The sequence below is a fragment of the Solea solea genome, chromosome 20, assembly GCF_958295425.1.
Source record: "Solea solea chromosome 20, fSolSol10.1, whole genome shotgun sequence".
Classification (NCBI taxonomy): domain Eukaryota; kingdom Metazoa; phylum Chordata; class Actinopteri; order Pleuronectiformes; family Soleidae; genus Solea; species Solea solea.
The window spans coordinates 13,904,362-13,920,249 of NC_081153.1; the positions used below are offsets into that span (position 1 = coordinate 13,904,362).

Sequence of the window (15,888 nt, forward strand, 5' to 3'; positions counted from 1 at the left end):
GTCGAGTCCACATGATCACAACAACAGCGTGTGTGTGCTACTGCTATTTCAGAGTTTAAACATTTTTCTTTAACCTAAAATCAGAGGCTACGAAGCTGCGTGAGTTAGCTGTTAGCACCACACCATCCTGAGGAAAGCTGCTAAAACAGCATTATTTCATAAACCAGCTTTGAAACCAACTTTCAAAAGCCACCGTTTGTTAATTATACCCCAAAAACCAGCCATGCCAAGAGCTTTCTGTGTTTTAAATGTGTCCTGAAGCTCCACACATGGAGCTAAGTACGTCTGCGGCACCGGTCCCGGGCTGTGTGGGTTGGGCTAATCCAAAATAGTGAAAACAAGGGGGGGGGGGGGGGGGGGTGTTCTCTGAAAACACACTGTTACCTGTGAAACTCAAAAATCAAATATTCTTCACTGGATCAGATATCGGACAGATAAGAAATGTAAAATCCGGTACAATTCAATAGTCCTACATATCTTTCTTCATTATTTCTTCTTGATTGGAGAAGAATATTTATTACACAGCCAGAGAATTATGTTTTTGAAATAGCTTGAAATGGCTTCAGCACAAATGTGTTAACAGCTTTACAGTTTAAAAGGTCTATATATCAGACTGATATCGGTATCAATATGTACTCTACTTTGTGATATCGATGTCGGACACATCATGCCATCCCTAGAGTTCATGTTGCTCGATATGTAAAGACCGTCTGATACAACAGAAACGTTGTGCTAGTAAAGTGAGACTGGTGCAATACGGTTGGAGTATGACTGAAAACACAAATAATCGCCCAGGAAAAGGTTTAGAGACAAATTGTACTGCTCAAAAAATCTAATCCTTTAGCAGTTTGATAAGAAAAACACTTCTTGCAAGCATGCAGCATACAAATAATGTTTCATCATGTCTGTTCCTGACTATAACTGTCATTAATGTTTGACCTCATACTGAATGATGGTAATAGCTTTTAAAGTACCTACAGTATATTGAACTGTGCGTCAGTCGTTAATTTTCATGCACAGTATTGTGATAAGGTTACAGTGGTGTGATGATGCTGCATTCAAGAGTGCCTACTCATGCTTTGTGTGTCAACACCTCATATTAAAGTGTCATTTAAAGGATTCACAGTAAACAGGACAGGATTTGGCATGCGTACTTCTCATCACCTAAAAAAAAAAAGAAGACAGTTTGTGATCAAATTCAAAAACTATGGACTGGTGATCCGTCGGTAGCCCTTGTGACTTCCGCATAACAATCGTCCAATCACAGACGAGATTCACCAGCACGTCAGCTTCTCAGTACCGTATTTCCTAAACGGTTGAATAACTGCCAGATATGAAATGGGAGCAGAAAGAACTCACTCACTCACTGAACATTTTTTGACAATACTACAGCCATAAAATCAAAATAAATCCAGACTATCATGATGGTCATGAGAGGGTTAAAAACGCCTCAATTTAAAAAAAAATACATAAAAAAGTAGGTCATTGACATTGGGAATTGAGGTTGCACTGGCATTGTCTACCTTGTTACATTTCCTCCAGCTGTTCATTTTGGAGAGACGCTTGTTTAATAAGACAAGCGTTGAGCATCATAACACTCCGAGTAATTACCATATTCTGCCAAAGTGCCAACACTCGCGCGCATAAAAGTTCTCTTTTCTCTCCAAAATAAGTCAAACATAGCCTTTAGCTACAGTTTTTCTCCCCCTTGCATAATCTCCACTGCTTTGTTCTGGGAGTTAAACACAACTCGTGTCTGGTTGGCAGAGTGCATTTCTCATTGTTTGTGTGTGTGTGTGTGTGTGTGTTTGCAAAGCACCTGCCGCTTGCCTTTCAATTAGCACACTGGGGCCGTGCCGGCACTATCTTCGTCATGAGCAGCAATAATCCAGTGGAGAGATGAAAGATCCCTCAAGAGCAGTATTCATTTAGCTGTGAAATGATAACCACTGTCAGTGTTTTATGAATGGGAAGCCCCACAGAGGAGAATATAAAAGGAACCATTATATTTGTATGTCTGTTGTCTTTTGCTTGTGTATCCGCTTGTGGTTGTGTGCCATTTCTTCCATAATAACCTTTTGTCTGGCACCCCCCCCCATGTGCTGTCTGGGGTGTAATTTTAGCACTTTGAGGAAGTGGGATTGCTGTGCTTTTTTTTTTTTTTTTTTTTTGCTTTTTTTTGCTCTTTTTTTTTTTAAACTTTTAAAAAAAGTGTCATAGTGGACGACACTGGAGTGTGACCCAACGTAATTTAGTGGTTAAATCAAGTTAAAACACTAAATAAACCAGTATTCTGACTTGTTAAAGGAGGACTTTATTGGACTGAGTGACAAGCAGTCGCATTTTTTTGTAGTTATTTTTTGTTGGAATGAGCCAGAATTGCAGGCATGTGGTGGATAAAGCACGCCTGTCATGACATTGTGTAGGAGAAGAGTTATTGATTTGCCCTGCAGTAAAACGGTTTGATTAGTTACACAACGTTGGAAACAGGAGCGAGTTAAAATGTAATGTCTGTTTTTTTTAAATGATGGCCCAGTTTTTGAACGGCGTCAAATGTTTTTTTTTATAGACATTAGGGAGTTTGTGTGGTTGTTTGCTTCTTCTTTTGAAATGCCCTCACTTGTGAGAGAGGGGGAGTGATAGAGATGCTCACATGTGCTCTCTGCTCTGCTGGAGTAGTCAAGGTCACATTGTGATGGAGGCGTTTTTCTGCTTGTGAATGAAGAATGCTGTGCTGGTTCTTCCGCCTCCTCCATCACTCTCATACATACAGGCATCAGCGTGTTGGACAATGGGACACTAGACCTGTTTCCATGACTTCCCTCTCTAACCAACCAAAAAGCACCATTCATCCCCGCCTCGCTCACGTGATGGTGGCAGGGTTTTTTGTGTGGTCCCTACCCATGCCTTCCATACATATACCCCCGCAGACACTGACAGAGAGGGAGACGTTCTTCAGGATGGTTTGTGCCTTGATGTGTTGCCCCGGAAGCTGCAGTCATTGTTTGAAAAGATCAGTGGTGTGTGTGTGTGTGTGTGTGTGTGGAAGGGGGGATAAGAGGAATGGGAGGGGTTACTCTGGTCAACCCATTATTCACCACTAACCCCAAACTCTTTTGAAGAGTTGCAGTTTTTATTTTTTTCTTAGGTGTGTCTTTGGAAACAACACACATGTAAGTTAGTTAGTTAGTTAGTTAGTTAGTTAGTTAGTGTCCTCCCTGTTTTTAGCACAAGTTGCATATTTCAAAATTGTATTAACTTTGCTGTAGATTTATGAATGGCAGTCTTACCCCTCATCAACCCCAGAGCACTTTTTATTCTTCAGTGTACAAACAACAAGGTTTGGTTTTATGAAAGGTTATGAGTCAGACTTCAGACTGGGGTGCAATGACTTTCTTCTCTCCACCGGTTGCCTGGCAACTCATCTCTTATTTTTTTCTTGTTTCTTATTTCTTTTTTTTCTTTTTTTTTATTAAATGTGGGGATTTTAATGAATGAGATATATCATGTTATTGAGTGAACACGTAGACATGAGAGTGATTTAAACCAAAATGTTTCCATTTTGGGAGTAAAACACCAAATAACTTGATACACTAGTTTGATGGGTGACCAACGTGTGATTGTTGAACATACAATGATTTTGTCAAAACTCCCTTACAAGTGTTTATTTACCCTTTTCTTAACAGAAACCCTTCCCAGTAAAGACCCCACAGGCCTGCCAGCCAGACAGACCACTGTGTAGACTGCAGATAACGCAAATAACAGCATATGAATCAAGCATAACATTCAACCACTAAAGCTAATGTTTCTGTTCAGGAATGCAAGTAAATAGCTATAATTTGACATCTTAATCAAGAAATAATAATGTGATTTATATTAAAAATGTCATTTCTGTTAAAGAGCTTCTACATCCTGGTGTATTCACCAAAACTGATTTTGATAATTGCCAGTGTTGTTCATTTAGAGCGGCTGTGGCTTTGCCTGGTGGTCTAATACATTTGTGAAGCACTGTTTAGAATAAACACATCCCAAAGAGTGGGTGTCTGACCTGGATTGGCTGCATGTAACAGAGCTGTGGAGCCTGAGAGCAGGAGGTCACACTGTCAGTGACTCACGGAGCTTGTGGGCTCTTTTCTCTCATACGTATGCACACACATACTTGCACTGGTGTGTTCGTGAGGACCGACGCGTCCTCCTAACACTCTCCTTAAATCTTAATCATGACAAAAAAAAAAACGTCAAACCAACCACTTCTCCAATTCTAACCGGACTCAAATAACCTTTGAGGACATTTTGAGGCCCACTTTGTCAGAGTGTAACTCAAACTGGAGCCCACAGAGACACAGACAGTTAAAAAAGCTTGCAGGGTAAACACCTAATTGTGCTCCTGTTTTGTGCTTTTAAGCCCTTACTGTCGGCCTTGATATGAAGATTATTATTATTATTATTATTATGATTTTTTAATGGAAAGAGAGAAAAAAAGATTGTGTGTGTGTGTGTGTGCACATTAAGCTCCGGCTATTGTCTTTCAGTGAGCGAGGCGATGGAGGCAAAAACAAAACATGTAATAGTCGCCTTACATAATGCTCTTGAATACACACGGTTAGTGCACAGGTTATAAATAAACACTGGGGTATTTTAATTTCACAGGCAGCACTTAAATATCCCAAAATATCATGAGTTGAATCTCATGGGGGAACAGTGATGAACAATGTGTCACCGTGGTTGTCTCGGGTGTTGCAAACATTCAAATCATCAAACACAATTGTGATCATTAGTTAATGGCCAGTGGATTTGAAATGGCTAATATTTTTCCACGACTGCTTTGTTGTGCTTTCCTCGGGTTAGCTGTAGTTTGTGTTTCATTGTGTTTACTTAAAAGAGAGGCTTGACGTTCTGAGTATTACACTTATTTGCTTTGTTGCGGAGACGACGGACAACATGCAAGTCGGGCTATATTCAACTAGGGATGGCTCAGTACCACTTTGTTTCTCATATCGATACCTATATTGCAACCTTGAGTATCTATTGATATAATCTATAAATATATAATTTCATTTGCATTTTTACAGCCTGTGCTCAGTCAAGCGTGTGATCTTCAGGATTGTTGTTTTTTTTTTTCCCTGATATCTGATTGATATCAGATAGAGATAGCCACAAGAAACGGCACATGATGTCACCTTCTCATATGAAACACTGCTGTTATGGGTAAACTGTAGCACGTGAATAACGGCAGGGAGCGAAGATGTATTGTGTCCAGTAGGTTTTTTGCGTCGTTTGTAACATTAACAGTCAATATGTATAACAAAAAGAGGAATAAACATGCTTTCTCAAAGATATTTAAACAACACAGACCATAGGCTCATATGTTGAACTAGTGTCAAGTCCTGTTGCTCTCAGTGCTCTCGTGTTTATCACTGCTCTCTACAGCTTGACACATTTTGCTCTTTTTAACTGCGGTGCGGATCGACCCACTGGACATCCACTTGTTATGTTTAATTCATGACAGTTCTCACACTCACTGGCGGTAGTGATGTCAACACCTTATATAAACTCTGCACGCACACACTGCTGTTAAGCCTAACAGTGTTTTAAAGATGAGCTTTACAGGCGATATCATATAAGCACAACACACGCTGCCTAAGAATACCTCCAGATTTACACCTCGTATGTAAACGTTCACAGATTCAGTGTTGCTGCCTTTGGACAGAGACATTTTTCTTGAAAGACGAAGGGAAGAAACGGCTAAAACAGCAGAGTATGAACCCTGTGGTGACTGTAGTTGTGCCGCAGATGGTGTGAAGTTTGAGCCGTTTCAAATCTTTATTCATAGATGAACAAACATAAAACTTGAAACCGCATAATCACAACGTGAGTACATGGAAGCAGGTTATTTCACGATGAGGATCTGGACTCCAAGCTCTAATTGAATGGAGATCGTCGGCCCAAAAGGAATTATCCGCTCTTATTACATATTATCCAAGATAATTATATTACAGGTTACTGCCAGTAAATCTTACCCAATCAGAATTCCTCATTAGACAGTAATGAGTAGGAAATCTGCCTGTTTGATGTGGTAATACTGGAACTGTGTTGTCTCCTCAGGCTAATGGGTTGTGTTACAGTGTTTACATATAGACAACTACATCATTTTAGCTTACTGACCAGCCACAGGTAGTCAAACCAAAGGAGATGTTTTTTGTTTATTCCGCTTATTCGAGCTTGGGTTGTTTTTTGGGAAGCATGGCATCGTGTGATCTTAATTCCGATGATGTTTGGAAGCCGAAAATGTGACCTAGATTTCTGTCGTCCGACATAACCGCACAAAACGTCGAGCACCGTCGTCTATGTTGTTGGGATGCATGGATCGGCACCACTTCATTTTGACGATGATTATAAGAAACGCATGTTACTCCTTCCAGAGGCGTACACTTGAATGTGGGTTTGAATAATAGATGATTCCCTGTGGTGTGGAATTATCTTTGCCTTGCAACCTCCTCTGCGTGTTGACTGTGGGATCGTGCAAATTCATTTTTATGAAAAAGTAGGAAAGATGGAAACACACACACACACACCGTTTGATCAGATGACACCAGTAGCTGTCTGATATTATTCATAAATATGCAATTGCATTTGTGTGTTTTTTTTTTTTTTCATATAGAGCAAGCAAACGGCAGGGATGCGAGCCAAAAGCAAGTAAAAGCAGACATTGCTGACAGCAGCTTTAACCGCTTCTGTTATTTCTGGTGTTTTACAAAAGCTTTCTAATGTTGCAATAGCTTCTTCTTCTCCTTAAATCAGTATATTTAGCATTTTTGTTTTAAACATTGCTTCTACACAATCAGTCGAAGGTGTCTGAACGACAGTCGCACTTCCTCCTGGATCTTTTTTGGAGAACTGCTCTGTTTTGTTTATGAAACCAGAACAAATGTTGCACATATAAACATAACCAGGTCATGGTTACAAACCCAGCTCCAAAAATGACTTGATACTCTGCCCTTGTCTCCCACTTATCACTCGCACAGGAGGCTTTAAAGCCCGTTTTCAACAGTTGGCAGTTTAATCCCAGGCTGTTCATAACAGATTGGGTCACCTTGAAAGCCCAGTTTGTTGCAGCTGATAGTAACAACAATAGTAGCAACTAGTATTTACTGCAGAACATATTTGGCTTAAATCAAACGATATAAGGCGGCTACAGTATGTCCAAAATTTTGCAGCCAGGCTTTTTACTCCCAACTAATAAATATCATCACATAACTCCAGTTTTAGCCTCCCTTCAGTGGCGCCTAATTTGGATTTGAATTGGTTTTAAGATTTTTATTGATTGTTGTAAAGCCTCCATTGCCTGGCTCCACATTATATTTTCAGACCATCCTTACACACATCTTTTAAGATCCTCAGACACAGGCCCAGAGTCCAAGTTGAGAACCAAGGGTGACATAGTGTTTGCTATTAGGGGTTCAAGTCTGGATCAGTGTCTTCTTATTATTATCTTAATAACATGGTTTTTATTGATGAGTTCATTTTTATTTTACCTGATTTTATTAGATTTTCCCCAGTATCTGGTTTCTGGCAACACTTTTGCTTATTCGGCTGTCAATTTGACCTCTCTGCTTTATTTTATTTTTACCATTTGTCTGTTTTATTAAATGTTGTTTTTTATTCTGTTGCTTTACTCTGTAAGGGTTTTTTTTTTTTGCACTGTTCAGCACTATGTATATTAGTTTTAAAGGTGCTCTTTAAATAAAGACTATCTAACATCTCCACTGTATTCTAAAAAAAATGTTGTTCCCAACATTCACTTTATCAGATTCTACTTGAATTTCTCATTGCATTAGTTATTGACACGTGTTTGGCGACATATTAGAAATAAAAGCTTTGCAATGTTGCAGCCTGGAAATGCAGAGCAGAAAAAGTGGGTGTGATTTGGAGGAAATCTGGAACGTTGAGGACAGACGCGGTGCAGCGTCCCGGAAGGGTCAGACAAGCTGACGGAGTTTACAGAGTCGAGGTGTTCTCGAGGGAGCTGAGATAGTTTGGAGAGATTATTAAAGCTTTGACATGGAGTCCCCAGCGAGCTCTCTGACTCAGCACTGTTCACTCTGTTTAAGTTCCCCTGACAGACACTTGTGTGTGTGTGTGTGTGTGTGTAGCTCACACAAATATTTTGTTGCTCTGTCGAGCAAGGAGTCATCAGAGACCAAGGTCCTCTAAACTTTTTTCACTTCAACAAAATCACCAGCCACGTGACGGCTCCACTCGCAGGCCGTCTGTCCGCTCGCTCGTATTTTTGGAAGGCAAAACTCAATAAGGTTTCTTGTTTTGTTTACACCTGTGTTGCTGCCCTGAAATCTTTTGCTCCTTGGATACTATGGGAGTTCATTTCTGCACTGAACAGTGCAGGATGTTGCATTTATGAGGCTCATTTGAAGCGACGTCGACCTCAGCCTGGGTGGAGTAAACATCTGTTTTTGTGTGACCCTTGCACAGATGGACTGTTGAGCTCTCGGGGCTGAAATGAAGACGTCATTGCCCCGAACAGTCAATGTTTCATTCGGGCCTTTAGCCACTTACGGCTCATGATCAGTGCACTTCTGTGGCAGCACAAACCATCTGAGTCACTTCACTGGCACTGGGTTTTAGCCTGCTGGATGTGTTGCATTAGCAGTGATTTGGAGTGGAAGTGAAACTGTGAGCTACAGTGGTGGTAATCACCCAAAACTCTCTTTAAACATCAGGATTGAATGCATCATTGGGAGTAGCTTGGCTGTAGAAGGGATAACACTTCTTCTAGATTTGTCTTCCTGTCCCCTGTAGTTCTCTGGATGTCTTGTGGGTTCGCTGACTAAGACAAGGGTAGAGTTGATTTAATGGTAAATCATTAAAGCCGCAGTTTTGGCAAATCCAATTATGTTGTGTTCTTCCAGTGAGTAAGATGTCGGTATTGAAACCACACTATCTAATGTTGGACAGTAGCTGATTGTTGTTGAGGAGAGAGGGAGAAAAAAAAAGGAGAAACAGCCACACTGGCTCTTTTCTTTTTGCTCTGAAGGTAAAAACGTCTTAGGCTGGTAATTAACACAGTATATCTTATTTGTCAATTCTTTTACCTTTGTGCAGAGACTGGGGAGTTAGACCTCATCATCAGGCACTAAGAAATGTATTAAGTTATAAAATGACCATGACATGTCTTCAGAGATTAAAGAAACACAATAAATATTAAGGGTTAATTTACTATTCAAAGAGTAAGGGTTTTAAGTGTAGCTTGTAGATTTGTCTTTAGGTCCATGCGGCATTTTTCATTTATACTGCCGGACCCATTATAAACTCTACTACTTGCATATCTCATCTAAAGTCCCTTAAGTCTCACAGTAATGCAGTAAAGTGACGAACACACGTTTTGTGTGCATTATCTTTAACTTCAGCAACGGCTTCTCGCTCGCTACCACCCTTACTCTGAATTTTGCCGCTGTTTTTTTTTTTTTCTTCCTTTCTGTCAGTGACGGACCTGTTTCCTCTTTCTCGACAAACGCCTACTTCCTTCTTCTGCCTGTCCCTCTCAGCAGTCTCTTGGTTGCTCTTTTTCCTGAAGGGCGAAGCAGTGCACAAACTGTGGTGAAGTCTCTGTAGCCTGTGATGCTGAGGACCTTTCACTTTACAGTCACTTACTCTTGCATAGAAAAGAGTTGCCTCCTCTTTCTTACCTTTCCTTTTCACTTTTGTTTTTGTCTTAGCTGGTGTTTGCTCAAGAAATACACTGAGTAGGAGAAAATCACTGGGCGGCTAGGTTGTTCCTTTTTGCGGGTGAGTCCACCTTCATCGTTGTGTGTTTTTTTTACTCACAGGATGCAGTAGGCCTCTGGGTGCGGCTCTGTGCACGCCGTCTCTATTTTCCTCTTGTGTGTGTCGCCGATGAGCGCGAGTGTCAAGGTTACATGTTTGCAGTGTGGAGGGATAAATATATAGTTATACACATGGGCTGATGCGAGAGGGGCCTCGACTCTCTCTCTCTCTCTCTCTCTCTCTCTCTCTCTCTCTCTCTCTCTCTCTCTCTAACGAGAAAAGAATGAAAATGTCAAAGGCAGTTGAACGTTGTGGCCTCATGGTTTTGGAGGGATGGAAATGTGGTGTCAGTAGTTTATGGTTTTGAAATGGATAAATAGCGCTCACTTACGCAGCTGATAAATCTGCTGCTCGGGAAAGTAATTACTTGGCAATATGAAGGTTCCTTCACAGTACACATTATGGATTAGTTGTGTGCCTGAAGGCCTAATTTTGCCTTGTCCCCCCCCCTCCCACACACACACACACACACACCCTTTGGCAAGTGTGAGCTTTTCGTGTCCTTGCCTCTAAACGTTCCAGCGTTTGATGATCTGGGTTTGCAGAATGTCGTCCAAGTACCTCTAATTGTTTCTGACTCACTTGTTTACCTCAAATTACTGGCTTGCTCTGCTTGCAACACACTATCTAGGATGGGGCTCGTACCCTCTTGAGCAGTTTGACCATAGTTTCGTGCATCACCTCTTCACAGACTCAGTTACAAGGACACGCACACAGTCGATGTTGTCAGTTTGTGCCGGAGGTTGGTTGTTTGCTGCTGTTGAGAGTTGTTTCAGGCTGCTCATACCACCCTGCGACAGGATATCCTGGTTGCAGAAGTGCAGTGAAAAGCAGAGTGGGTTTGTCGCATAAAGAAGCCTGCTGAGAGGCCCAGCACGAGTCACAGCATAAGACGGTGTTTTACTGAATTCATTAAAGCGATGTGGTGCTGCGTGGTTTGTCGGTCACGCAGTGTTTCCATTGCATTTTGTTCGCCCATATATATCACAGAATAGAACTTCCTTCCTTCCTGAATCTAGAAGCCGTATATGTAAACCCTGACCTCAGCCTTCCGCCTTTTCCCTTTGTCTTCTTCCTATTATTTGAAGATGTCAGCTCTTTGTCTTAGTGCCAGCAGCCGTTTATCGTGGTGTGTGTGTGTGTGTGAATGTGTGCATACTTCTGTCATTTTGAGGAACACTTTGACTTTTAGATCTTACAAAGTGAGGATATCTTGTGATGGTTAAGGAGGGGAAAGGTAACAGGGGAAGAATTGTGTGTTCGTTTGGAGGAACTGCAGAACACAGAACCATTTTTAGCTTTCTTAATTTCAGTGTCCTCTTTCTGTCATGTTTTCGGCGACTGTGCTGTGTTTTTTTTCTTGTGCCGCTTGTGACTTGGTTGTGTTGAGTAGCCCAACAAATATCATCGTCATTTCAAAGTTCAGTCGTATGAAACGGTTTTCTCCCAATCACATTTTGAACTTGTCACGGTTGTGAGCGCTGTTCTCTGTGAACCTCAGAGTGTGTGAGGGTTTGTGTTTCTGGTACGCTCACACCTCTCCTTCAGGGTGTAACATGACCACCATGTGGCAAGTGTGTGTGTGCAACAATAACTCATGGTTCTCTGTGGCCTTTTGTGTTTCGGCTCTCAGATAAAGGATGATATTGGTATTTTTCGACATGCACACACACGCGCGCACACACACCAGCCCCTGTGGCGAGCCAGGCCCTTTGTAGTGGCATCAAGTGAAGCACGAGAATGGCATTCTTTTGAAATCTAAACAGTGTGTAGGTTAATGCAGAAAGCCCTGTCTGCATGTAAGCCTGTTACAGGATGGAGCTTCTTTTGTTATGGTGAGATTTAAGCATTTTCCATTCAAAACCCTGCCCTCTCTTTAAAATAACCACAAAAAAAAAATAAAAAATCATGCAGTTTTGCTTTCCTCCTGCTCAAAGTGGTTGGTCTGCATTCAAGTATGTCACATAACAAATGTCCTGTTCTTGGTTTCAGTCCTTCTCTTTACACTCTAAACATACACGTATGCTCTCTGACTTCTGCACTTGCTCTTTGTGTGTGTGTGTGTGTGAAATGATCCTTTCCTGTAGAGAACATCCGAATACCCCTGCTGCACGTCGGTGAACCTACCGTGACCTTATGTTGGCAGTAAAATGTGTAAGGCAATCTCTAGAGCCAGTGTTGGCTCGACACGTGCTAGTCCTGACAAAACATGTCAAACACGGTTGTTCGACACGGCGGACTCGGACACTTCCGGTGGTGACGCGGCTGCACAATTCATCGTAGAATAATCACAATCACAGCGTGACCAAAATGCAAATCAGGAGGCCGCAAGTATATGATAAAGATCAATTGCAGATGAAGTGTTTTGTTTGTTCACAGACATTCAAACTACTGATGAACGAGTTCACTCTCAGTTCCACACAATCTCTCGGCGTTTCTCAGTACAACAGCGCTTCGTGTTGCGTGTCTGTGGTGACATTCCCACGCAGCACACAGAATGGCGCATTTGACGTCACGACTGAAGACGCGAGGCAGAGAAAGCACACGGTTCTCTCTGTAGTGTTGCAATACTTCAAAAAAAGGTCTATTTTTTTGCAACCCATTTTGCATAAATGTTTTTATTCTTAGAGAGCAATTTCATGTCAGTCGGAGGTTACGGATGATGTTTAGTCTTGTTAAATATGAATCGGACATATTTGTTTTTGTTGTCTGGAACTGTAATGGGCTGTAGTGTTCCTTAATTGTATCCTCACCAACATTTATTTTTATTACTATTATTTTATTTCATTCTTAAACGTGAATATTTTCAGGTTTCTTTACAACAAAGACGTCATTTAAACTGAATAGCTTTGGTCTGTGGACAAAACAAGACGTTTAAGCTCATTAAACCATTTCGTGGTTTGGGAAACACTGAAACACTGATCGATTTATTTAAGAAAGTAATCAACAGGTGAATCGATTGTGTGAAAAAATCATGAGTTGCATCCTTAATTGACATTGTTCTTAATTTATTTAATAGTTATAGTTTAGGAGGCTTTAAAAACTTCCTTTTATTCTCACCTTATTTTCACCTCTTGCTCTATTTTGATTTTTTCTTTACTTCTCTGTCTGTCTTGCCGTTCATTGTCCTTTGTTGCGTTCGCCGTCATTTGTCCTCTATTCTTAGCGTGGCCTTTCCCTTTTGGAATACTTTTCATAACATTATTTCATGTTAACTGCCTGCCTTTGTACTTCTCCCTCTCTCTTCTTTCTCCTCTCATGTTCCCTTTCTTTCTCACCTTATCCCCCCTCTCCCTCCTCCCTCCTCCCTCCACAGACGGTGTGACCCTCAGATTACACATTATGAATTATTGAGGTGAAACCCAGCGCTCCTCTGCTGTCCAACAAATCACAGGTCCTCTCACCCCTCTCTCTTTTTCCTCTCCTCTTACCCAACGCTCCCATTTATTGATGTTTTTGTTTCTGTAAATTCGACCTCTGGCACCAGATCAGATCGCAGGTTTCTGAGGGTAACACGAGATTTAGCCTTTGTCCCCTCTTTTGAAGCCGGGTTTAAAGTATTGTGGCTACTGTTGCCCAGCGGCATTTGCCTCTCGGGTTAAAGGAGGTTTCAAGTAATAGAAAGAAACGAAAAAAACTGCACACACGTGCACATTTGAAACTGGAAACAATGACTTTCCCTTTTCTCGAGTCAGGTTAGACCAGTGGTTTGATGTTTTTGCAAAAAGTACATTTGTGCCATTAAACCAGTGAAAGATTACAGGGAGAGTTTGATGAAAGTGTAAAACATCAGGTGTCGAATGCAAAGTAAATGAACACTGGGAAACAGGAGAGGAAGGAAGTGAGGTCAGATCCTGAAAAACCGACGAAACCGCTCAAACGTGGAGTGAGCGCTGTGTCCTGTTAGCTTACTGAACCCTCTGGCAGAGTAAAAAACACACACACACACACTCGCTCGCACTCAAGTTTGCAGCAAATCACCTGCTCTGATATGATGAGTTCTGACAGCAGCGAGTTTGATAACAAGGCTCCATTTACAGTGAGGAGATGCCAGCGTGACAGATTAGAAATACACGGCCTGACAGACCGTAGTAAACTCTCGTGGTGACATATAGCGAAACCATGGAGACGAGACTCTACCGAGGAAGTCCAAGTGTGAACGTCTTGTTCCTCAGAAATTGTTCCCAGCAGTTGTGTTTGTCGATTGCAGGGGAAAAACACGACTAAATGAGTGCTGGATCATTTGCAGTCCTGCTCACGCTGGGCTGGTGTGACCAATCGCTGTGTCTGTCAATTACATTTGAGCCCGTTTTTTGAGGGATTGACACACACTGACAGCCCGGTGTGTGTGTGTCTGTGTATTTGTTACCTTTTTGACCTTTTCTGGCCAAAACACTGACCTTGTCAGGATCAGTCGTCCTCATGGGGACCAAAACCTGATCCTAATGAGGCAGAACCTTATTTCTGAGTTCATGTAGGGCTAAGATTGGAATAGTGGTTAGGTTAAGGTCAAGGGTTAGACATTAGCTGGTCATGGTTTATGGTGAAAAACATTTGGCTGTAATCAATGTGAGTCCTTGAAAGGATAGCTGCGCGAAACCTGCTCGCGCGTGTGTGTGTGTGTGTGTGTGTGTGTGTGTGTGTGTGTGTGTGTGTCCAATCAATAAGGCTCAAGGCCGTCCATCTCTGAGTCATCTAGTTCTCAGAAGATGACAAGGTGCTCGGAAAACACACACACACACACACCCACAAATCCTCCGTCAGAGACTTCAGACACAGCTTTCTTTCTTTCAAAGCTTGAAGTTTATCGTCATTGAATTGTATCTCATTTTGTTTCATAACATTATTGTCCGCTCTGAAGATGCAGATATATAGATATAGATACATACATATATAGAGGGGACAGATGGTGGATCAGTGGCAGAGCAAGTCGTCTTTCAACCGGAAGGGTTCGATTCCCAACTCTGCCAGTCTACCTGCCGACCTACTGCTCTGCATACACTGTAGATGAGAGTGTGAGTCAGTGAGTGAATGGCAAAACTGTAGTGTAAAGTAGCTTTGAGTGGTCGTCAAGACTAAAAAAGCGATGTATAAATAAATATGGACCATTTATCTTACAGGAATGACAGAGACTAGGCAAGAATGAAAAATGAGCAGTTAGAGGGTTATTGGTTGTATAGATAAAACTGAAAGGGAGCCATCTGAAATCATTTGCAGGAAAACCGTGTGTGTGTGTGTGTGTGTGTGTGTGTGTGTGTGCGTGCAGACATTAAAATCAAGAATATAGATTTGAACCATTCAGCCAGACGTTGGCCCATCAAAGAAAGCATTTGATAAGTTCAATAGGGACGGACACGATCTGTATTCTGATATCTTTCACATGAATGTAACTTTATAGGCTAAACTGTGGCTTATATAGTGTTTCTTATATAGTGTGCAGCATGTTCGTATGACTCATGTTATGACCACAGAGAAATCTAAAACCTTATATTGACCAACGTGCCTTCCCAGTGGTCCTGGGTGTGCCCAGCCTTACGCCCTGCGTCCGCTGGGTCTGTCTTTGGCGCCTCTGCGAGCCTCATGTGGAGGAGAAAGTAGTAGAATGAATGAATGAATGTCATCCCAGTGGTTTTATCGACACGAATGGATTAATGTCTACGACAATCGACCTAATTGTTAAGATATTTCATCCAAGGTTTTGGACCAACACACTGCCACTGAAACATCAGCGTAGTAACACAGTCTGAAGATCATTTTAAATTATATTATTATTATACAGGATGGAGTCGATGCAGAGAAATGCACTGAACAGCGTCTTATAAAACATTTCTTCAATGCCGCATCCCCACTGTAATCTCACATGAAATTACAGTATATTACAGTGTTGAAATGCAAAGCGGAGAGGACGACTGAGTCACTTTTGCGGACTTGTGACGAACGTGACTTGAGTGTGATGCGCTCTTTGGAGGGAAAGATGCATCCACATCTCGAGCTATTGATGCATCAGCTGCCATGGCAACGGGCCCTTGAATAAAGGCTGTGTGG

The 15,888-nt window shown here is 41.7% G+C and overlaps 1 protein-coding gene across 7 annotated transcripts in view; it reads left to right on the forward strand.

Moving 5' to 3' along the window:
• Positions 1-15,888, forward strand: part of elmo1 (engulfment and cell motility 1 (ced-12 homolog, C. elegans)) — a 93,319-nt gene that overhangs the window by 17,255 nt on the left and 60,176 nt on the right. Inside the window, exon 1 of one of the 7 annotated variants that reach the window (XM_058619033.1) lies at positions 9,581-9,804. The exons of the other annotated variants lie outside the window; for them this stretch is intronic. The gene's annotated coding sequence lies outside the window, so the exon portion shown is untranslated. Of the gene's footprint in view, positions 1-9,580; positions 9,805-15,888 lie in introns of those variants that run through there. 7 annotated transcript variants of the gene reach the window in all.